At 36.4% G+C, this 24,833-nt stretch overlaps 1 protein-coding gene across 3 annotated transcripts in view; it reads left to right on the forward strand.

Annotated features, from left to right (window-relative positions):
- Positions 1-24,833, forward strand: part of MICU1 (mitochondrial calcium uptake 1) — a 224,013-nt gene that overhangs the window by 106,373 nt on the left and 92,807 nt on the right. The gene's annotated exons all lie outside the window — the stretch shown is intronic.

Raw genomic sequence — 24,833 nt, forward strand, 5'->3', positions numbered from 1 at the left:
GGAAGGAAAATAAAGTTAAAATGTAAAGTTAAAAGAAAAAAACAAAACAAAACTGAAGTCACATCTACTTTTAACTGTTTGAAGCTCAAGATAAATTATATATTGCCTGCTCCTCTAGCCCTCATTAATGTTTATACTTCCTCAGTAAAACACATATTGATCTAGTATTTCCTCTACTAAAGAAGAAGACTGGCTTGGTTGTTCTAATTGTGTTGAATATTGATTTTTCAACCTTGGACGATACCTTCTTAAGACACAGAACTCAAATTTGACTCATTTAGAGCACTGATGAATTTCTAATTTTTCTAAGCTATAAACAATTTTGTTGATTAGTATGCTACTATGAGTGTTCTTAGTATTATTTTCCTTTAGTGTGACTTTTTTTAACCATTCAGAAAAAAAAAAGTATGTCTCTAGCTCTCCATGTACATTCTATTAAAATCTTCCTAAATTGATCCAAAGAGATCTGATTTATATATTTCAGAGAAGTGATTCTCAATTTTTTTTCCTTGGGGGAACATATCAAACAAAACTAACCATATCTTCCTTCCCTTCTCCAGGCTAGGCATCTATAAAGATAAAACTATAAACAGTTTTCCAAGCTTATGGTTACCAGGGGGGAAGGGGTGGGGAGGGGTAAATTGGGAGATTGGGATTGACATATACACACTACTATGTATAAAATAGATAACTAATAAGGACCTACTGTATAGCATAGGGAACTCTTCTCAATACTCTGTAATGACCTATGTGAGAAAAGAATTTAGAAAAGAGTGGATATGTGCATATGTGTAACTGATTCACTTTGCTGTGCAGTGAAATTAACACAACATTGTAAATCAACTATACTCCAATAAAAATTTTTTTAAAAACTATAAACAATTTTCAATAAATAACATACACAGTTCCTGCCATAGCTGTGACTACCCTTCACTCTTCTTCCCTCCAATTGACAGAAAAATGAAGAAATATAGACTAATATGCCAAGAAATATAGACTAACAGCTGTCTTGGGCTACCAAAGTATCTGAATAAATTTGTAGTGGACCACTGCTCTAGCAACGTAGATGTGCATTGACTTGTTACGAAGATCCAAGATAGTAAACTAAGAGCACTTTTTTGATCTTAAATTGTGTATTATTAGTTATTATTTTGGTGTTTTTTCAAAACAGACTTCAGTTCAAATTCTGGTCCCACCACTTCTTACCTGTGACTAAGTGTCAGGAGAACCACGGCAGAATCTTCAGAATACTTTGCACATTGTGTAGCTCCCTAAATTTAGGTTAAAAAAAGAAAAAAAGGTCACATTGACCTGTGAGTTCTGGAAACCCCTCCAAGTAGCTCTACAGGTCTGGGCACCTTTACTTACTGGTGCTCAGCTCCTGGCATAACCATGGTGAGTAATTTACCAAAAAATGCTTAATATTACAATGTCATATACTTTCTATATTTGTCAGGAATGAGATAATTATGATGATATGATTTTCTCTTTATCACTAGTTTTAAGCCTTTTGATTATTATATGCTTTTAGTATTTCTCAACCTTAGCACTATTGATGCTTTAGGCAGGATAATTCATTGTTGTGAGGGCTGTCCTGTGCATTATAGGATGTTTAGCAGAATTCCTGGCCTCTACTCGTTAGATGCCAGTCACACAGGCTCTTCCCCTCCCAGTTGTGACAAACAAAAATGTCTTCAGAAATTGTCAGATGTCCCCGGGGGAGTAGGAATGGGGAGGAATAATCCCTGGTGGAGAACCACAGATGTAGTTTTTAGCAGGGTTGTTTGGTTTTGGTATTATTATGTACTTCGAAATAGTGTTCTTTATGTTTCTTGTCTTGGGATTCTTTGAGTTTTGGGGTCTGTGGGTTTATAATTTTCATCAAATTTGGAAAAATTTCAACTGTTATTTCATCAAATACTTTGCTTCCTCATCCTCTCCTTTGAGGACTTCAATTACACATATATTTTCCTCATATCAACCCTATAATGTTTGTAGTTTATTATCTTCATTTTGAAATTGAGGCATACAAAAAATTAAAGAACGTATCTCAAGTCCCACAGTAAGTAGATGATTCAGGGTTTGAACCCAGGCCATCCCATCATATGGGCTCCTGTCACTTGGCTTTACTGCTGTGGTCACATTTTCAGCAGTGATAAGCCATAGCTTACCATAGTGCCTCTTCTTTCTCTAAGGCTGGGCTGTGGCAAGACTGGTCCTAAAACTCTCCTGTAGATAATGGGCAGTTCAAGCATCCTTGCAATCTGAATGTTGTACACTGCATTGTTTACTTTATTTAACAAGACATGGAGGAAAATATGCCACAGAAATTACATTGAGACAAGTTATTTCCCACATTCTAATTGCTGCTAGGACGATAAGAAATGAGGCACTCAGTGGATCAACTTCTTTGTGGATAACTAGGAATCATTACATCTAAATACACTAAATTGTTCCCAGGTTGTCCTGCAAGAAGGAATGCAATTCTTTAAACACGAAAAGCTTTGCTGGGGAGTGGCTTGGGACTAGAGGAATTGCATTAGCATATTTATTCATCTGTTACTGTGGTGGACAACATGGACCGTTCTTGAGATTTCCAGTGGAAAACCAGCCACAGCAACGTGAACAGCATAACCCAGATAATGCAAGACTGTTGTATTTCTAATTAGCTGGGTTTTTTTTCAAAATTAATAGACTCAATGATGTTCAAGAAATTGCCATCATTTTGAAGAATATAAACACTCTACCCAAATGGATTGACACTTGGAACCTCTCAGTACTTTAGAAACTCTACCATGTTGTCTAAAATAAAATTCAACAACCTTATATAGTAAATTATTTGTTTTCTCTCTTTCGATTCATGATTCGTTTCCTAAAAATAAAATTAAGAAAGCTGCTTTACTGAGACTTCCCTGGTAGTCCAGTGGCTAAGACTCCATGCTCCCAATGCAGGGGGCCCGGGTTTGATCCCTGGTCAGGGAACTAGGTCCCACATGCCGCAACTAAGAGTTCACACGCCACAACTAAAGATCCTGCACACGGGAACGAAGATCCCATGTGCCGCAACTAAGACCCGGTGCAGCCAAACAAATAAATAAATAAATATTTTTAAAAAAGAAAAAAAAGGAAAGTTGCTTTACTAAAAATGCATGTTATGCAGTGTAATTTCCTGCATTAAATAGAGTTAATTCTTCTTATTTAAACTTTTTAGAAGTTTCATTTGTTTAGCTAAACAAGAATTTTTTGGACACACACCCAGAATAACAACCAATTTGGCAGCAATATCTTGTGCTTATAATAAGCAGTGGCATAAATTTCTCACTCTTCTTTGTATGTGCTTTGGATAATGGGGGCCTTCTTTGGCCAGCCTAAAATTTTAAATACCTTTTATCGTGTCATACACACACACGTACGCATACACATCTCCTAAATCCCTTTTTTGCTTTCTTTTTTCTCCTTGGCACTTGTCACTATTTAGCAGTCTATATAATTGATTTCTTTTTTAAAAAAATTATGTAAGTTTCAGGTGTACAACATTATAATTCAACATCTTGCATACACTACAAAGTGATCACCATCACAAGTCTAGTTACCATCCATCACCATACAGTTAACCCCCTTCACCCATTTTGCCTACCCTTCAACCTCCTTCCCCTCTGGTAACCACTAATCTGTTCTCTATGAGTTTGTTTCTGCTTTATTTTGTTTCTTCATTTGTTTTTTTTAGATTCCATGTGTGAAGGAAATCATATGGTATTTGTCTTTCTGCATCTGACTTAACTTCACTTAGCATAATACCCTCAAGGTCCATCCAGGTTGCCACAAGTGGCAAGATTTCATCCTTTTTTATGGCTGAATAATGTTCCATTATATTTATATGTATACCACATCTTCTTTATCCAGTCATCCATCGATGGACACTTAGGTTGTTTCCATGGCATGGCTTTGTAAATAATGCTACATTGAACATAGGGATGCCTGTATCTTTGCAAATTAGTATTTTTGTGTTCTTCGGATAACTACCCAGAAGTGGATAATTGATTTATCTTCTTTATTGTCCATCTTCCTACCTAGAATGTAACTGACTGACAGTGATCATAGGTTTGTAATGATATTCGCTACAAATTTGTAATGATATTCATCACAAACATATCTACTGTATAAAAAGCATTGTGGCAAAGTAACAAAACAAGAATTTTTTTTTCAATTTTCTCCAAAAGGAAGTTTTATCAAACATGAGACTTGACTTTGCTGTTTATATCGTGAATTGAGAGCCGTTCTTTTAGCCGTTGATGTCCTCAGTCTGCATCCAGTACCAGTGGAGTGAGGGAAACATGTTTTTAAATTAATCTACTTCTAAATAAGCTTTCTTCTAAGAAGTATATAAACTTTCTAATAACTACAAGGTTTCTTATAATTCAGAATTCACTTATTTGTATCCCCCTCTTACCCTAATCCATAAATTCTATTGCTTCATACCTTATCTCTCTGATCAGGTTTGAAGGATTAACTTGAAGAGTTGTCAACATGAGCCATAGCATCTGTATTAAGTAGAATATTAGGTATTTACTAAATAACTACTCATTAATAAAATAAATTCAGATTCATTCTAGGCAAGATAAAGAGACTGTTCATAATTATTATTAAATAATTTCCAAAGAGCCTTTGATCCTTAAAGTAGGTTAATAGGAATGGAATGAGAACACAGAAGCATGGCTTAGTTCTCTGCACTAACCAACTACAACATTAGCGATGGTCTTAAATCTTATAGTTGAAGTCAGAGATTTTTCTCCATAACTAGATACAGAGAAAGGTTGTCAAGGTTTATCTTGAATGCTATATATTATTTATTGATTTGGATCATTCAGTAGCTAATGCTAAGATTCACTAGGTTATGATAATATAACTTAGAATCAGGATCTTTGCCACTGACAGTTATGAAATATTTATTTTTTTGTTCTTTGTCTTCACACATTTTCTAACTAAAGTTATTGACCCTGTGGGCTAATAACATAAAAACAGTTCTAGATAGCTTGAGGAGACAATAATAAAATGATCAAAAAGTTGATTATTAAGCATTTTTACTATTTACTATTAATCTTTGAAAAGCCACCAGAAAAATCAAAAGCAAAAAATGCTACGGCATGTTCAGTACCTAGGAACAGACCTAATGAAAATCAGGCATAGGTCAATGTGTTCTGATTTTGATTCCCTCTTTATATTTGAAGGAATTAGTAGAGAAATTTAATTAAGTGGGTTTTCACTGTAGGAGAATTTGATTTACTGACAAACTACATCCTCATTGTGATGCGTCTTTCTCACAAATATACAAACCTTTTGGGAAATTACAACAGCATTCAAGTGAAAGTTTATAATATTTTATTCCTCTTGCCATATTGAAGTCCAGAGCTGATCACAAAGTGTATGTGGCTTGGAGATAGCAGTACCATTCTGTGCCATTCTGGCTAATGAAAATGTTATAGAAGTTATAGATGAAAATAAGTTTTTCAGGTTGAGTGAGTCTGTTGAAAAATATGGCCAAGGGCTGTTGGTGGGAATGTAAATTGATACAGCCACTATGGAGAACAGTCTGGAGGTTCCTTAAAAAACTAAAAATAGAACTACCATACGACCCAGCAATCCCACTACTGGGCATATACCCTAAGAAAACCATAATTCAAAAAGAGTCATGTACTACAATGTTCATTTCGGCTCTATTTACAATAACCAGGACATGGAAGCAACCTAAGTGTCCATCAACAGATGAATGGGTAAAGAAGATGTGGCACATATATACAATGGAATATTACTCAGCCATAAAAAGGAATGAAATTGAGGTATTTGTAGTGAGGTGGATGGACCTAGAAACTGTCATACAAAGTGTGAAGTAAGTCAGAAAGAGAAAAACAAATACCGTCTGCTAACACATATATATGGAATCTAAAAAAAAAAAGAAAGAAAGAAAATGGTCAGAAGAACCTAGGGGCAAGATGGGAATAAAGATGCAGACCTACTAGAGAATGGACTTGAGAATATGGGGAGGGGGAAGGGTAAGCTGGGACAAAGTGAGAGAGTGGCATGGACATATATACACTACCAAACGTAAAATAGATAGCTAGTGGGAAGCAGCCGCATAGCACAGGGAGATCAGCTCGGTGCTTTGTGACCACGTAGAGGGGTGGGATAGAGAGGGTAGGAGGAGGGAGACACAAGAGGAAAGAGATATGGGGACATACGTATATGTATAACTGATTCACTTTGTTATAAAGCAGAAACTGACACACCATTGTGAAGCAATTATACTCTAATAAAGATGTTAAAAAATAAAAAAAATAAAAAATAAAATATGGGCAAGGCAACATACTGAGATCTGTTAACAGATCTAAGGCAGTTACAAATCTGTTTTATTGACACATCGGAGTTGGGGAAGTTATAGAGAAAATTTGGTTTAGCTATTTTCTGTGTAATTTTTGTGTCTAGGATTATCTGCCATTGCCTAATTGATATCATGAAGGGTAAGACAAAGCAGAAAAGGGTTAATCTTGCTCAGTGGTATTTTACCCTATAAAAAGTGCTTAGAACTTCAGAAAGACTCATTTGCATGCCGTAAGGCCAAAAGTATTATATTTCACTGTGTTGTTTACCATTAACTTCTTTCGCTAGCATAACCTGTTCTTATGGTTAACTCACTGATTTTATAATAATGTAACTTCTATCAAAACAATAAAATAATGCATTTAAATATATTAAATGTTTATGAAGTTAAATTCATTTTGAGCCAGAGATTTATTTGAATGTGTCATTTCAGTAGAGCCCGTTGTTACAGAAAGTTGAAGCATTTACATCTTTGTATCAACAACCACACAAGAATTTTGTTCACATTAACAAGAAATAAGTGGTGTTTGTGTTTAACTCTCTCAAATCTCCTTGTGACTATACTAGAAGATCAAACTATTTCATCTGCAAAAGGAAGCTTATCCTTTGGGAACAATTGCTTAAGATTTGTTCTGAGGGTTCACAAGGCCAAGGGGAGAACAGAGACTAAAGAAGCAAATTGTGGCTTACACAAAAATAAGGTCTAAATGTATTTTGACTGTATCTTGAGGAAGATTTTATAATTTTACACCCATTAGAAAATCAGTTCTTATTAGCCTTTTCATGCTTTTTATGAATAGTTTTATTTGAATTGATCCCTTTTCATTTTTTGAAAATTGTAATATTGTAATAATTCTAATAAAATTCTAATATTGACCTAAAATCTTATGGAAATCTGGTTGAGATCACATGATTTCTTTAGCTCTACCCTTTCAATACAAGTAGTCAAGATGGGCCTATTTTCTAAAAACAAAAGAGTATTTTTTTAAAATTTATTTATCTTAATTTATTTTTGGCTGTGTTGGGTCTTTGTTGCTGCACGCGGGCTTTCTCTAGTTGTGGCGAGCAGGGGCTACTCTTTGTTACGGTGCGTGGGCTTCTCATTGGGGTGGCTTCTCTTGTTGCAGAGCATGGGCTCTTGGCGCGTGGGCTTCATTAGTTGTGGCACACGGGCTCAGTAGTTGTGGCTCACGGGCTCTAGAGCACAAGCTCAGTAGTTGTGGTGCACGGGCTTAGTTGCTCTGTGGCATGTAGGATCTTCCCGGACCAGGGCTCAGACCCGTGTCCCCTGCGCTGGCAGGCGGATTCTTAACCACTGTGTCACCAGGGGAGTCCCAACAAAAGAGTATTGAGTGAGGTAATTAGGAGTGTTTTCTGTATGCTCTATGAGCTGATGCTGCCACTAAAATTATTATTATGTCTGCATACATTTTGTACTCTCTTGAATGTCTTATATTGGCCTGTAAAGCTTTCTGCCACTTTTCCAGAGAGCCCCTTCTCTGTGATATATGAAATTCATATAGGAGCTCTAGAAGAGAGAAGAGGAGGAGGTCTGCCCTTGGTTTTCCTTCTCTGCTCCTTAGGTTCTCGGAAAGGAAGACCTAACAGGGGAAGGCTTCCCTCTTTCTTAGGTCTCATTTATCAATGGGAGAAAATTCCTGAAGCAAGAAAAGTAAAACTCCAAAATAGGCTAAATTCTCTGCCTTCTAGAAAGTACCCTAACCTATAACATTATTTATTTATTATTTATTATAATATTATTATTATTATAGCATATCTCAGCTAAGATTTTACTTGTTTTAAACATCAGAATTTTTAAAACTTTTTTACATTGAACTGTGAATGAATTATGGCACCTCGTAACAGCTCAGAGGTATTTGTTAATTCAAAAGAATCTCTAATTGATGCAAGTTTAGACAGTGTGTTATCACTAAATAATATCTTGAAGTAGGAACTATGCCATGTGGCTTTGTATCCCCAAAGTACCTAACACTGTATCTTACTAATACTAGTCATTCCAAAAATATTTGAATGAAAGGATATTTGGGATGTGGCTTCTTTGGGTCTCTTCTAGGTAGAAAGGAGACCCAGCCACCCATCCATCTCCATACATTACAGTGTCAAATGGACCTCAGTTTACCTTCCTGCCAGAGTCTTCCCTTCATTTCCCAAGAACAGATTATAGAAACTTCCCCTCTTATAACTCACCTAACATCTGTCCTATCCTCCTCAGCCTCTACCATGTCTTGTTTTGTTTATGATTGGGGTGGCTCTGTAGGAATTCAGCCCTCAGTAATTGATGATGTGTAAAAATCTTTGCTGTGGTCTGTGAGTCCCACTTTTTTGCATTGTTTGCCTCTTAGAAGCTGGACTGGAATCAAATGTATCTGTCCATTCTATATGTCTGACTTTTCCCAAAAACCCACAACTTAATAGTATTTGGTTATGCTTAGGCTTCATGATGTGTTGCTTACCTATTCCTGGAATAGCTTTAGAAAATGCTTATTTGTTATGCTGAAGAATTTGAAGGTGCAAAAAGGAAACCAGGGAAAGAAATAGTGGTTGTCATGGAATGGTTTACCTAATCACTATCCCTTCTGGAGAAGGTATCCAGCCCCGTATCTGGCACATAATAAGTACTCCATGTATATTTGTTGGCTAAGTATCTAAGAATTTTTCTGAGTAGTTACTTTAGTATACATACTAAAATGTTATATTGCTCCAAGTACCCTTAGCATCCTGCCTAGTATTTAAAACTTTTAAAATAATAGCTATTCTCTATCTATATATACACGATGAAAGCTAGAAAATTAATTAGAATAGAAAATTTTTTTCTATTTGGACACTAAACTGAAAAGTAAATAGTGTTTTGGGTGAACACCAAACTAAGTCACATGTAAAGAGCGTCCTTCAAAATGAGCATAAATTAAGTATCAAATATCCAATCTCTTTTTTAAAGCAGCTAATTGTAAGCATGTATTCATTAAGTTGTATCTTGGCATAAGTGTGGCTGTTATTGAGCACGTGGAATGGAAACCACATAGAATGAAATGAATGTCAAGCAGATGATTTTTTTTTTTTTAGATCTCTGAAGATAGGGGTGGGGAGTCTATCAAACAGGCATATGTAACTTGGGCATAAAAATAGTAACATGCATTTGAAGAAAATATATTTCGAAAGAAGAACGTGACCTTGATACAAGGCTAAAACACTGGCATGCCTTTTAGAATTTATCTCCCAGGAACTCTTGGGGAATCAAAGCTTTTTGACATCTCTGGCATTGAATACTCTTCCTGTAGCACAACTGTCAAATAACAGTGTTAAGGAAGAGCAATTTAAATGAGGGACTGTTTCTGGCAGCTCTCTGAAGGTCATGCAGTAAGTAAGGCTGAGATATAACTCAAAGACAGGTTATGTACTGTGAACTATGAACATTAGCTATTTCTTTTCTTCAGGTGTAAAATTTTATTTAGAGATATATAGATAGATATATAAGCATATAAATTTTATATATAGATATAAAATATTTTAGAATCAGGGCTGAAATGTATTTTCTAGAAAAGAGGTAAATGGAAGAAGAGCAGTAGTTCGAAGGAATAAGTGTCTATACAGCTAAAACCTTGCTGAAGGAATTCAGAAACATTTCACAATCTTATGAAGTTTTTAAACTCAGGTTTTTGACAGGTAGTGTTTCATATTATTTAGAAAACCTTGCCAGTTGACATTAAATAAATAAATCACACCGAGACACAATAAAGAATGAAGAGCTCTCTCTAGCTATTGCTGGTGGTAACCTCATAGTAACATCTTTTGTGGTTTCTTTCATTGTCTTAGGATTTTCAAATGAAAGCAAGACTAAGTCAATATGAATTTTAAGTCTGTTCTAAGAATATACGTTAAATTTCTCAGTGTTTTTTCCTTATGGTCAAAATCTGTTAAAGTAGAAACATGGGTCTTCCAACCAGCTCCTTCCAATTATTGCTGCTAGGAATAGCAACTTAATTCCCTTCCTCCTACCCCATATTCATGGGGTCCTGGCTACCCTGTGGCTGACTATAGACCTGTAAATCAAAGGTTATGGGTTTGTCTAGGAACTATACAAAGTGTAGGCATCGTGGCTGTACCTTGCATCTCAGGCAGCTTTACCACCTGGTCTACCCTACAGCTAAACTAGCTTAGACTTGGGCTTAGTCCTCAAAACTACATGGGGTGAATGAAGTCTTTCCTAAACTGAGATCACTCTCAAAGGTCTAAAGGACTCCAAGAAACTAGGATAAAGATTAGTATTGTTTACCTCTTTTGAAGGGGCAATTAGTTGCTCCTCTTCTCATTTGACTACCAAATCCATAGTGTACCCAAAGCTCTTTGTGCATCAGAATTAACTATTGGAATGACACTTAAATTTAATTGACTGTATAGTGTTGGTAATAGTATAAAATATTAACATGCTTTTTAAGAATCTTGTCAGTGTTTCCCAAACACTTACATTAAGTGGTTACACTTTGGCCCAGCAATTGCAATTCTACAAGTTTAGACTAATAAAATGATCACATGTATAATGATGTTGATGGTCAAAAAATAAATTGGGAAGAACTCAAATATCAAACAGATGGCTGAACAAATTACAATAAATCTATGCAATGAAATTTAATACAGCACTTCATATATGTAATGCAGAGATTTATTAGCATAAAAAACTGTTCACAATATACTGATGAGTCAGTACATACTTATTGCACGATTCCATTTTGGGAAAAGAAAAAGTGTGTGTGTGTGTCGAGTACGTGTGTGTATTTTTTAAAATAGCCTGAATATTTGTATTTCTCATCTGTCAGCAAATTCTGTCAGCTCTACTTTGAAATAATCCAGAATCCCGCCATAAAAATCACATCATCCCTCTGCTCAAAATCCCCCAAGGCTTCCATTCTCTCTTGGATTTTAATCTCGAAGTAAAAGCCAAAGTCATTACAGTGGCCTTCAAGGTCCTATGTGCTCTTGCCACCACCATCCCTCTCAAGGAAAACACAGATATCAGTGGGCACTAGAATTCTCTACACTTTTTTTCCTTCTTCCTTTTTCTTGTTCTTTTAGCCTTTTTCCTTTTTATTTTAGACACAGTAGAAAAAGGATAGCTACTCTATTGCTAATTAACAACAATAGTTAAGGATGTTTGGGATGATAGCCATAGTTTATTAAGCTTCTCTAATGGTTCTAAAACTTTTTCCTTTTTTTAAACACCTCTTAAAATTAATTATTTTTTGTGTTTGAAAGCCTGTCTTTCAGTCATGTCTAGGTTGACTGGTACTATAGAATTCCAAAAGTTTATTTTACTGGTACCTTGGTGTACAGAAATAAAAAAAGAAAAGATGTTAGATTCTTATAGTGAAAAAACATAGAGGCTTAGAGTATAGTTAAATGTATTTATGTATCTAGAATTCCTCCATGGGCCAAACACGTTGCATATCTAATCTGTTATTTAGGAGCAAATTAGATACATTAATCCTGTGAAGCCCCTAGACAATTATATAATTAACTGCAGTCTTTCTGTGTCATTCATCTGTCACAGAGTTGCTTTTAAGCTGAGTGAATATGAATCTTTGAGAGAGAGGGTATTGGATGCCTCACGTTAAGCAAAGCAATGATGCAAAATCTAGACTTATAAAGCAGATGAATTAAACCATAATTATTTTCTCCACAGAAGGACTTACTGCAATGTTTCCTTCAATAGTTTCATTTCAAGTGTAGTCTAAATATAAAGTAATATTTAACTGTTTGATTCTAATGAGGAGAAATTGTCTCATAGACCTAAGAGAATAACAAATCACATGTTGGGGATTGTTGCAAAATAGTGCATAATTCAACTTGTTTCAGCACCCAGAGGTGAAAATACTCAAAGCAGAGCATAGTTTTATCCTAACACCATTATTCTCACAGATGGAGTTACCTGTCTTCTTTTTTTTTTTTTTTCTATCTAAAATATTTATTAAATTATTCTCATTCAGACTATAATACAGCTTGAAGAAAACAGAGTGAGTTTGGAATGTTTAATTATTAAGCATTTTATAAATGACTCTTGATATGCTATTAGTAGTTAGTGCTTTTTAATGGAATTTTTAAAAAACCAGTATCAGTGATAACTTCATGCATCTTGAAACTTTAGGCTAAAGCCTAATTCTTTTTTTTTGGCTGCACCATGCGGCTTATAAAATCTTCGTTTCCCAACCAGGCGTCAAACCTAGGCCCTTGGCAGTGAGAGCGCTGAGTCCTAACCCCTGGCCCACCAGGGAATTCCCTAAAGCCTAATTCTTTCTTAGAATAACTAGTGAGGTAGTTAGAGCCTTAATTATTAAACCCACTTGGTGAGTTGGAGAACTGAAATTAGAGAAGTTATCATGTGTTCAAGATATTTACGAATACTAAGGGAAAATCCTCTCCTCTGTTATGGAACTGAGAGCTCTTTTCATTAAAATAATTGTTTGTAAATAGGGTTGCCAAATTTAGCAAGTAAAAATACAGAACACAAATTGAATTTTAATTTCAGATAAACAGTGGATAATTTTTAAAGTTTGAATATATTCTACGTTCCATTTACAAACCACAGTCCACAAAACGTTAGGTCTGCAGAGTCCATTTATGGAATTCCTTGGTGGGAGGAAGAGGGAAGGTAGGCAAGGCTCAGGGTTTCCTCATCCCTTTTCCTGTTCAGTCAGAAAGGTTATAAACTTTTACATAAAATTTTCTTTGATGAAAGTTCTGAGTCAAAAAAAAGGAGTTTAAGAAAAAAATTTTTAATGCTAGAAGACTTCTTGACTTCACTGTGTGGCAAGAGTTTTGATATGAAAAAATAAGAGTTTCAACAGAAGTGGATGCATAAATTTGCTGAGAATCAAATGAAACCTACAATTTACAATTTTAAAGCAATTACCTCTGCTGATTTGAAAAGGAAAAAAAAAATTGTAACCAGAAGGTATATCTTTTATATGTTTATGTTTAATTGTAACCAGGATGAAACATATTTTATTTTTTTTATTATTTTTTTTTTATAAGCAATTTTAACTTTTTTTTTTTTTTTTTAATTTTTGTTTTTATTTATTTATTTATGGCTGCATTGGGTCTTTGTTTCTGTGCGAGGGCTTTCTCCCGTTGCGGCAAGCGGGGGCCACTCTTCATCGCGGCGCGCGGGCCTCTCACTATCGCGGCCTCTCCTGCTGCGGAGCACAGGCTCCAGACGCGCAGGCTCAGCAATTGTGGCTCACGGGCCTTGTCGCTCCGCGGCATGTGGGATCCTCCCAGACCAGGGCTCGAACCCGCGTCCCCCGCATTGGCAGGCAGACTCTCAGCCACTGCGCCACCAGGGAAGCCCGAAACATATTTTATAAAGCAACTATATTAGAATCAATCAGTAAATATGTGTATATATAGATACACATATGATATGCGATATTGTATGTCACGTGCATTTTAGGATATACATCTATAGATTTTGATATAGATCCTCTGTGTGTATGGTATAGGATGTACCTAAATAAGAATAAAAATTATAAGATGTCATATTCTATGTATAGAAATATGGCTGTTTGAATAAAAGAAAATCTATTTTCCTTTATTTCTAGCCAAAATAGAGGGTTCTAATAGAATCCTCAAAACAAAACAAGTTGCCTACAGTTTTAAAAAGAAATCTATTTGGGTTCACCTACTGCAAATTAGCAGCATAAACCATACATTGTCATCTATTTATTCCTAAGACTTTAAAAAATTTATTTTGAATTCTTAGGAAAACAACAGAAGTAGTGAAGATTTTATCTGAAATCAGAGCAAATTATTCTGGTAGTTTGGGCAGACTGTAAATATTGCTTTCTCTTTGGGCTCATCCGATTGACCTATGCACCAATAGTAACACCCTTTAAAAATGGACTCATTTCAGTATATAAAATAATACAGTGATTCCTGTTTATGTTACTATAGCAACACTAATCTATCCATTTTCATAAAACTATTTCATGTTAGGACAGGAAGCAGAGATAAAAAGACAGTCATGACTTGACCAAGTTCATATCTAGCATTAGGGGCAAAAATGGGGTACTTTTGCTCTAATACTTATAGGTATTTATGAGGAAGAGAGATTCAAAAAAAAAAAGAGAGGGGAGGACAGGAGACTAAGAGTGGTACTGTGTATCATAAAGAAGCATCTGTTTCCAGATGTGATGCTGTATCATATACAGTCTCTTTCCAGGACAGTGCCTGAGCAGCTGCATTCCTGAGGCTGAGAATCCAGGTCCCTGAAGTTCCCGTTCTAATTCTTGATCTCAGGAAAACAACATTCTTGCTTAGAGACTGAGGAGAAGAAAGAATGTGTAGCACATTTCCACAGATCACAGTAATGACTCTCTCAGCTGTTGAACCCCTTGGGCTCGCTGCCTCTGGAGATGGTGGGTGAAGCCCTCTCAGATCCTGACTCTGCAGTTTTGCTTTATGAGTGTCCAGACTTTGCATATTTCTTTTTCTGGACTGGGTCTGGAAACCCGCCAGAGTTGGACTGGGTCCAATGTCAGACTCACCTGTCTTTTTCTTTATGCTGAATTCATCAGGAAATCCTTCCCTGGCCTTTTATAGGACTAACCCAGCTCATATTTCTGTTTTGTGCTTGGCTGCACAGGCTTTCCAGCAGTGGAATGTTAGTTGGACATATGGGGCTTCTTTCTTCCCTGGGCTCTCTCCACAGATGGAAGCCCTTAGATCTCTACCAAGACAAATTGAGAGGAAAATACTGGTCTTTGGTGAAATGTCGAGGTAGACTAAGTTCTCTGCCTTCTAGGAATTTCTTCATCCAAAAAAAATTATTTTCCCTTTCATTATGCAAAGGGAACACCAACACACATACTACTGGTACTATGTAGTCTAAATGTAATCTAAAGTAAGTTCTAGTGGGGAAACTCACAGGCAGAAAAGCAGCAAAATTACCCAGTCCCCATCCACATGCTATTTAGCAGAAGAAAGTGCTTAGACACAGCCGGAGCACATCAGGGAGAGGGCTCTAAGAAAAAGACGGTGCCCCCCTGACTCTCTCTGTAATTATTAGGATGAGGGCAGGGACCATCCAGGAACATCCAGGAGTTGTGTAACAACAGGAGCATCCTGGTTGACAAAGTGGTCTTGTTAGAAAGAGGGAGCTTCCTGCTGTACAGGTGGCATTAGCCTTTCTTTCGTTGAGCTAATTCAGATCTACAAAGACAGCTTTTTGCTAAGCTACCAAAGGAATATCTCTATTTGTCTCTTTTCACCCTTCCTTTCAAAAAGACAGTTTCCTTTCTCATAATACAACAAATTGAGGTCAAAAAATTTAGAATCCTCATATTAAATGAATTCACACTAAATTATAAATGACCTATAAATTCCTGTAATAGTTCTAGAAATATTTTCAAGAAGACGCTTGCAAAGCCATAAGATTCCCTAAATGGTGAGGTCCATGCAGTGGACATGATAGTAGTGTAATAAAATTTTTGAAAATAGGGATATGACCTGATGTTGAAATCTCAGAAACTTCTTTAAACATAAATGGAGACCCAGAAGTGGATTCACCGGAGTGAGGGTTCCACTTGGTGATATCACAAAGATGACGGAATCGGAGACCCCAGCCTCCATCCTCCCACAGATATCAACAGTTAGCTGTCTACAAACAAAAACAGCTCTGGGAGAGCTCTGGAGTCGACTTAAGAAACTTCATGAACGCAGCAGAATGAATAATTTGAGAATATCCACACAAAAAGAAGGAAAAACAGCTCCATTTACGTGCATCTTCTCAACCACACAAAGGACTCACTTCAGTTTCACCCAGAGACCAGCAAAACTGAGACATATAGAGATGGCTAAGAATAAGGAAGAATATCAAGAATACCAATGTAAGCCATGCAGTGGGAGCATCAGGATTGCCAGAGACATGCTCTGTAGAAGACTCCAGCACCTTTTCCCACTAAACAAACCAATGTCCAGCACAGCTGCCACAGACTTCTGCAGATTTCACTGGTTTTTATCCCACAGGTATTTGCACTTGCTGACACCAGCTCCAGAGTCTCTCCCCAGCCCCTGCTCCACTGGAACCTGGGACCCACACCAGCAGCAAGTCCAGGCTTCTGAGGCTACACAAATGCAAGACTCCAGCCTAGATCCCTACCACTGTGCACATGCTCAGGGCTAACCCCTGCAGCTATGCCCTTGCATGCCGCCAACCTCCGTTGCCATGTATGCACCAAGGAAAGATCCTAAAGCCACGGTAGTGCATGCTGACTGCCAGAGCCACCACAGCCTGCAGTGTGTCTGCAGTTGGCCCTGGCCCTTACTGCTTGCTTTGGCCTCCACCACTGCACGTGTGTTTGCAACTGACCTTTGTCACTACACAGGCACCTGTAGCTGGCCCCTACAGCCAAGTGTGTGTACACCACTGGCTCCAACTACCACCACTGTCTACCCTGGTCCCTACCTGCTGGACCCAGAGGTGTCACCCAAGGGCCCCAACAGCCCTTGCAGCCTCTGTGGACCCCCTGCAATGCTCGCCAAGAACTACACAGTTGTTGATGCTATGGACTCCATCATTCTGAGCCAGTGAGTCACCGTTTCTCCCCTGGACCCTGAGATGCCACACACCCCTACACTTCGCACCCTGCACCACTAGGCCCAAGATCACAGCACACTCCAGTGTGCCCCCATCCTCAGATGGAGGTTTTCCTTTACCGAAGTCAGCTCATAAAGTCTGGAAAAGATGACTGCTTCTTCAAATGTGCAGACACCTACACCAGGCAATGGGGATCATGAAGAATCAGGGAAAGAAATATGACTTCACCAAATGAACACAGTAAACTTCCAGTAACTGACCACAAAGAAATGGAGATACAGGAATTGCCTGGCAAAGAATTCAAAATAATTGTTCTAAACTTGCTTAGAGAGCTATAAGAGAACACAGATAAATAATTTAACAAAATCAGGGGAAAAAAACAAAATGAGAAGTTCAACAAAAAATAGAAAACAAAAAAGAAGCAAACAAATATTGGAGGTGAAGAATATAATAATTGAAATGGAGAATTCAATAGAGAGTTTCAACAGCAGACTGAACCAAGCAGAAAAAAAGTATCAGTGAGCTCAAACACAGATCATTTGAAAACATCCAGGAGAGGAACAAAAAGAAAAAAAAATGAAAAGGAAGGAAGAAAACCTACTAGACTTATGAGACACCATTTAAAGAAACAATCTAGGACTTCCCTGGTGGCACAGTGGTTAAGAATCCACCTGCCAGTGCAGGGGACACGGGTTCAAGCCCTGTTCCGGGAAGATCCCACATGCCATGGAGCAACTAAGCCCGTGCGCCACAACTACTGAGCCTGCGTGCCACAACTACTGAAGCCCGCGTGCCTAGCCCGTGCTCCACAACAAGAGAAGCCACTGCAATGAGAAGCCCACGCACTGCAACGAAGAGTAGCCCCCGCTTGGTGCAACTAGAGAAAGCCTGCATGCAGCAATGAAGACCCAATACAGCCAAAATAAATTTAATTAATTAATTAATTTTAAAAGCCTACACATCATTGGAGTCCTAGAAGGGGAAGAGAGAAAGGTGTAAAAAGCTTATTTAAAGAAATAATGGCTGAGACCTTCCCGAACCTTGGGAGAAAGTAGGACATCCAAGTTCACAAAGCTAATAAGCCACCCCAAAATTTCAATCCAAAACAATCTTCTCAAAGACAGATTACAATGAAACTGACCAAAATCAAAGACAAAGACAGAATTTTTAAAGCAACAAGAGAAAAAAAAAATGTCTCATACAAGTGAACCCCAGTAAGCCTATCAGCTGAATTCTCAACAGAAACCTTGCAGGCCAGGAGAGAACAGAATGATATATTCAAAGTGCTAAAAGAGGAAATCTGCCAACCAAGAATACTTTACCCAACAAATTTGTTCTTCAAAAATGAAGGCAAGATAAATACTTTCCCTAATGAAAGCTGAGGCTCTTCATTGCCTTAAAAGAAATGCTGAAAGGAGTTCTTCAAGCTGAAATGGAAGGAAACTAACTAGTAACATGAAAATATACAAAACACTGATAAATTTAAGTAGATAGCCAGATTCAGAATACTCTAATATTGCAATATGGTGGCATGTTAACCACTTAATTCTAATATAGAGGTTAAAGGACAAAAGTGTTAAAATTAGCTATAGCTATAATAATTTGTTAATACACAATATAAAATATGTGTGTTGTGAAATCAAGAACATAAAATGTTGAGGGAGGGAGGGAAGAATTTTTGTATACAATCAAAGTTAAGTTATCAGCTTCAAATAGACTGTTATAGCTACAAGATGTTTTGAGTAAGCCTCATGGTAACCACAAAATAAAAACCTATAGTAAATACACACAAGATAAAGAGAAGGGAATCAAAGTATACCACTACAGAAAGTCATAAATTCACAAAAGAAGACAACAAGAAGGGAAGAAAGAACAAAGGAACCACAAAGAAAAAAATTTAACAATCTAGCAATACTAAATCCTTACCAATAAGTGGATTAAATTCTCTAATCAGAAGGTGCAGAGTTGCTGAATGGGTTACAAAAAAAAAAAAAGACCCAACTCTGTGCTGCCTACAAGGTACTCATTTCAGCTAAAGGGATTACAGAGGCTCAAAGTGCAGGGATGCAAAAAGATATTCCACACAAATGAAAACCAAAAGAGAGCAGGGGTAGCTATACTTAGATCAGACAAAATAGACTTCAAGTCAAAAACTATAGCAAGAGATAAAGAAGGTCATTATATAATGATAAAGGGGTTAATTCATTCAGATAATATAACAATTTAAATATGTACAAACTCAACATCAGAGTACCTAAGTATATTAAGCAAGTACAAACAGATCTGAAGGGGGTAATTGACAACAATACAATAATAGTAGGGAACTCCCATATCTAACTTTCAACAGTGGATAAATCATCCACACAGAAAATCAATAGGGAAACATTGAACTATACTTGAGATCAAATGGACCTAACAGACATTTACAAAACATTCCATCCAAAAGTACAATATACATTCTTCTCAAGTGCTCATGGACATTCTCCAGAATAGATGATATATTAGGTCACAAAACAAGTGTCAGCAAATTTTAAAAGATTGAAATCATATCAAGTAACTTTTCTGGCCACGGTGGTAAGAAACCAGAAATCAATAGCAAGAGGAAATTTGGGGAATTTACAAATATATGGAAATTAAACAACACACTCCTGAACAACCAATGAGTCAAAGATGAAATCAAAAGGGAAATGAAAAATATCTTGAAACAAACAAAAATGGAAACAATGTACTGAAACTTATGGGATGCTACAGAAGCAGTGCCAAAAGAGAAGCTTATAGTGATAAATGCACACATTAAGAAAAAAGAAAGATCTCAAAGAAATCGCCTAACTTTACACCTCAAGGAACTTAGAAGAACAAGAACAAACTAAGCCCAATCTAATAGAAGGAAGGAAATAACAAAGATCAGAGAAGATATAATTGAAATAGAGAATAGAAAATTTCAGTGAAACTAAGAGTTGATTTTTTGAAAAGATAACAAAATAGACAAAACTTTACTAGACCAGAAAAAAAAAGAGAGATGACTCAAATAAAATTATAAATGAAAGAGGAGGCATCACAAATGAACCAAAGAAATACAAAGGATCTCAAGAGACTACAGTGAACAATTATACACCAACAAATTGGACAACCTAGAAGAAATGGATGAATTCCTAGAAACATACAACCTATCAAGTTTGAATCACATAGAGGTAAAAAATTTGAACAGGCCAATAACAAGGAGATAGAATCAGTAATCCAAAACTTCCCAACAAAGAAAAGCCCAGGACCAGATGTCTTCATGGGTGAATTCTACCAAATATTTAAAGAAAAATTAATACCAATTTTTCTCATAATCTTCAAAAAATTGAAGAGAAGGGAACACTCCCAAACTAATTATATGAAGCCAGTGTTACCCTAAAACCAATGCTAACAAGGATAATACAAGAAAAGAAAACCGCAGACCAATATCCCTGCTGAATATATTTGCAAAAATTCTCAACAAAAATATTAGCAAATCAAATTCAACAGCATATTAAAAGTCATACACCATGATCAAGTGGGACTTATCCCTGGAATGTGAGAATGGTTCAACATAACGCAAATCAATCAATGTGTTACACCAGTTAATAAAGTGAAAAACAAAAAAAATCATGATCATCTCAATAAAGGCAGAAGAAGTATTTGACAAAATTCAACATCCTTGCATGATAAAAGCTCAACAAATTGGGGATTGAAGGAATATACCTCAACATAATAAAAGCCATATATGACAAACCCACAACTAATATCTCAAGGGTAAAAGGTTGAAAGCTTTCCCTCTAAGATCAGAGATAAGACAAGGTTGCTCACTCCTATGCAACATATTACTAAAGTCCTAACCAGAGCAGATAGGCAAGAAAAAGACATCTAAATTGGAAAGGAAGAAGTAAAATTGTTTCTGTTTGCTAACAACATGATCTTGTATATAGAAAATCCTTAAGACTCCACCAATAAAACTGTTCGAACTAATCAACAAATTCTATAAACTTTTAGGACACAAAACCAATATACAAAAATCAATTGCATTGCTGTACACTAACAGTTAAATGGCTGAAAAGAAATAAAGAAAACAATCCCATTTACAATAGCATCAAAAACAGTAAAACACTTAGGAATAAACTTAACCAAGGAAATGAAAGAGCCATAAACTAAAAACTGTGAGACACTGAGGAAAGAAATTGAAGAAGGCACAGGTAGATGGAAAGATATTCCATGTTCATGGATCAGAAGCATTAATATTGGGGTGGGATAGGGAGGGTGGGAGGGAGATGCAAGAGGGAAGAGATATGGGGACATATGTATATGTATAACTGATTCACTTTGTTATAAAGCAGAAACTAACACAACATTGTAAAGCAATTATACTCCAATAAAGATGCTTTAAAAAAAAAAAAGAAGCATTAATATTCTTAAAATGTCCACCCTGCCCCCCAAAGCCATGTACAGATTTAATGCAATTCCTATCAAAATTTCCATTTTACTTTTCACAGAAATAGAAACATTAAAATTAATACTTGTATGGAACTACAAAAGACCCAGAATAGCAAAAGCAATCTTGAGAGAGAACTAAGCTGGAGGCGTTGTGCTTCCTGATTAAAAACTATAATATATAAAGCTATAGTAATCAAAGCAGTATGGTACTAGCATAAAAAAGAGGCACATGGGTAATGAAAATATGGCATATATATTCATATAAACATATATGACATATGTATTTAAAGGAAGTATATATCATATAAAAATATGACATATAAAAATAATATATAATGGAATACTATTCAGCCATAAAAAAGGGAATTCTGATGTTTGCAACAACATGAATGGACCTTGAGGGCATTATGCTAAGTGAAATAAGTCAAAGTCAAATGCTGTATAATCTCACTTATATGTGGAATCTAAAAACATCAAACTCAGACACAGGGGGTAGTATGGTGATAGTCAGGGACTGAGGAGCAGGGGATACAGGGAGATGTTGGCTAAGTGCTACAGACATTCAGTTAGAAGATGAATAAGTGCCAGGATCTAATGTTCAGCATGGTGACTGTAGTTATCAATACAGTACTGTGTACATAAATGTTGCTATGAGAGTAGAGCTTTAACGTTCTCACCATAACAACAAAATGGTAACTATGTGAGGTGAATGATGTGTTAGCTAACCTTATTGTGGTAAACATTACAATTGTATCTCAATAGAGCTGGAAAAAATGGAGACAGGACTTGATATCTCATACCTTTATAAATTATTTACTGAACTTGTCTGAAACTTACTGAAACAAAAACAGACACACAGATCAATGAACAGAATAGAGAGCCCAGAAATGAACCCACACTTGTATAGTCATTTAATCTATGACAAAGGAGGCAAGATTATACAATGGGGAAAAGACAGTCTCTTCAATAAATGGTATTGAGAAAACTGCACAGCTACATGCAAAAAAATCAAACTGGATTACTTCCTCACACCATATGTAAAAATAAACTCAACATGAGTTAAAGATTCAGTTTTAAGACCTGAAACCATAAAACTCCTAGAAGAGAACATAGGCAGTATGCTTTTTGACATTAGTCTTAGGAATATTTTTTGGATATATCGCCTCAGGCAAGGGAAACAAAAGCAAAAATGAACAAATGGGACTACATCAAACTAAAAGGCTTTTGCACAGCAAAGGAAACTACCAACAAAATGCAAAGGTCACCTACTAAGTGCGAGAAGTTATTTGCAAATGATATATCTGATAAGGGTTAATATCCAAAATATACAAAGAACTCATACAACTCAGCATAATGAAAACAATCGAATTTTAAAATGGGCAGAGAACCTGAATAGACATTCTTCTAAAAAAGACATACAGATGGCCAACAGGTACATGAAAGAAATCCTCGACATCACTAATCATCAGGGAAATGCAAATCAAAACCACAGTGAGATACCACCTCACACCTGTCAGAATGGCTGTTACCAAAAAGACAAGAAATAACAAGTGTTGGCGAGGATGTGGAGAAAAGGGAACCCTTGTACACTCACTGTTGGTGGGAATGTAAATGGGTGCAGCCACTATGGGAAACAGTATGGAGGTTCCCTCAAAAATTAAAAATAGAACTGCTATATGATCTAGAAATTCCACTTCTAGGTATTTTTCCAAAGAAAACAAAAACACTAATTTGAAAAGATATATGCAACCCTATGTTCATTGCAGCATTATTCACAATAGCCAAGATATGGAAGCAACCTAAGTGCCCACTGGTAGATGAATGGATAGAGAGGATGTGGTGTATATATATACAGTGGAATATTAACCATAAAAAGGAATGAAATCTTGCCATTTGTGACAGTGTGGATGGACCTAGAAGTATTATGCTAAGTGAAATAAGTCAGACAGAAAAACACAAATACAATATATTCATTTACAGTGGAATCTAAAAAACAAAATAAATAAACATAGCAAAACAGAAACAGAGTCATAGATACAGAGAACATCAGGTGGTTGCCAGAGGGGAGGGTTTGTGGGTTGAGTGAAATAGGTGAGGGAGATTAAAAGGTACACACTTCCAGTTATAAAATAAATGAGTCATGGGAATAAAATGTACACCATGGGGAATATAGTCAATAATATTGTAATATCTTTGTATGGTGATGGATGGTAACTAGACTTATTATGATGATCATTTTATAATGTACAGAAATACTGAATTACTGTGTTGTGTAACAGGAGCTAACAGTGTTGTAAGTCAGTTATACTTCAAAAACAAACAAACAAAGAAACAAAAATCCCAAACAAACAAATGAACTCAGAAAGACCTCATGAAATAGGTCAGCTTTGTGGTTACAAGAGGCTGGATGTGGCAGGAGGGGGAATTGGATGAAGGTAGTCAAAAGGTACAAACTTCCAGTTACAAGATAAGTACTAGGGATGTGATATTCAACATGATTAATATAATTAACATGGCTATATGTTTTGGTTTTTTAAAAATAGATTTATTTATTTATTTATTTATTTTTGGCTGTGTTGGGTCTTCGTTTCTGTGCGAGGGCTTTCTCCAGTTGCGGTGAGCGGGGGCCACTCTTCATCGCGGTGCGCAGGCCTCTCACTGTCGCAGCCTCTCCCGTTGCGGAGCACAGGCTCCAGACGCGCAGGCTCAGTAGTTGTGGCTCACGGGCCTAGTTGCTCCGCGGCATGTGGGATCTTCCCAGATCAGGGCTCGAACCCGTGTCCCATGCATTGGCAGGCAGACTCCCAACCACTGTGCCACCAGGGAAGCCCGGCTATATGTTTTTTATGAAAATTGCTAAGAGAGTAAATCCCATTATTTGCCCCTCCCTATACACACACCATTTAGTCAATAACTAAAAGCAGGTAAAATCAAAAGAAGTCAGCATTCTTCAACTTCCAGAATTGTTCCAACCAATCATTGGTTTCATGAGTTCTCCCCCCACAACCCCCAAGAGGCTTAGAAACAGGACTTTCCAGTCATATTTATATACTCCACCTATCCCAGATATAAATATATCTATTATATATTTATCTTATAACTGCACATTACTGTTATTAGTAGTTCTGAAAGTTTTTCGTTCATTTTCTTGGAGTTTTTAGGAAGACATTTATATTTATATAATCTTCAAATAATGTTAATTGTCTTTTCTAACATGTGTGCTTTATTTTATCTCATTATATATTTGCTTTGGCTAGAACTTTCAAAATAATATCCATAATAGTGAGCATCCCCACTTCGTTTATTATATTAAAATAAATGTCCTTGGCATTTTTCAGTTAAGTATATTGTGAATCTTGGTGTCAGATAAATATTCTTTACTATATTGAATAAGTTC

The sequence above is a fragment of the Balaenoptera acutorostrata genome, chromosome 16 (genome assembly GCF_949987535.1).
Source record: "Balaenoptera acutorostrata chromosome 16, mBalAcu1.1, whole genome shotgun sequence".
Lineage (NCBI taxonomy): Eukaryota > Metazoa > Chordata > Mammalia > Artiodactyla > Balaenopteridae > Balaenoptera > Balaenoptera acutorostrata.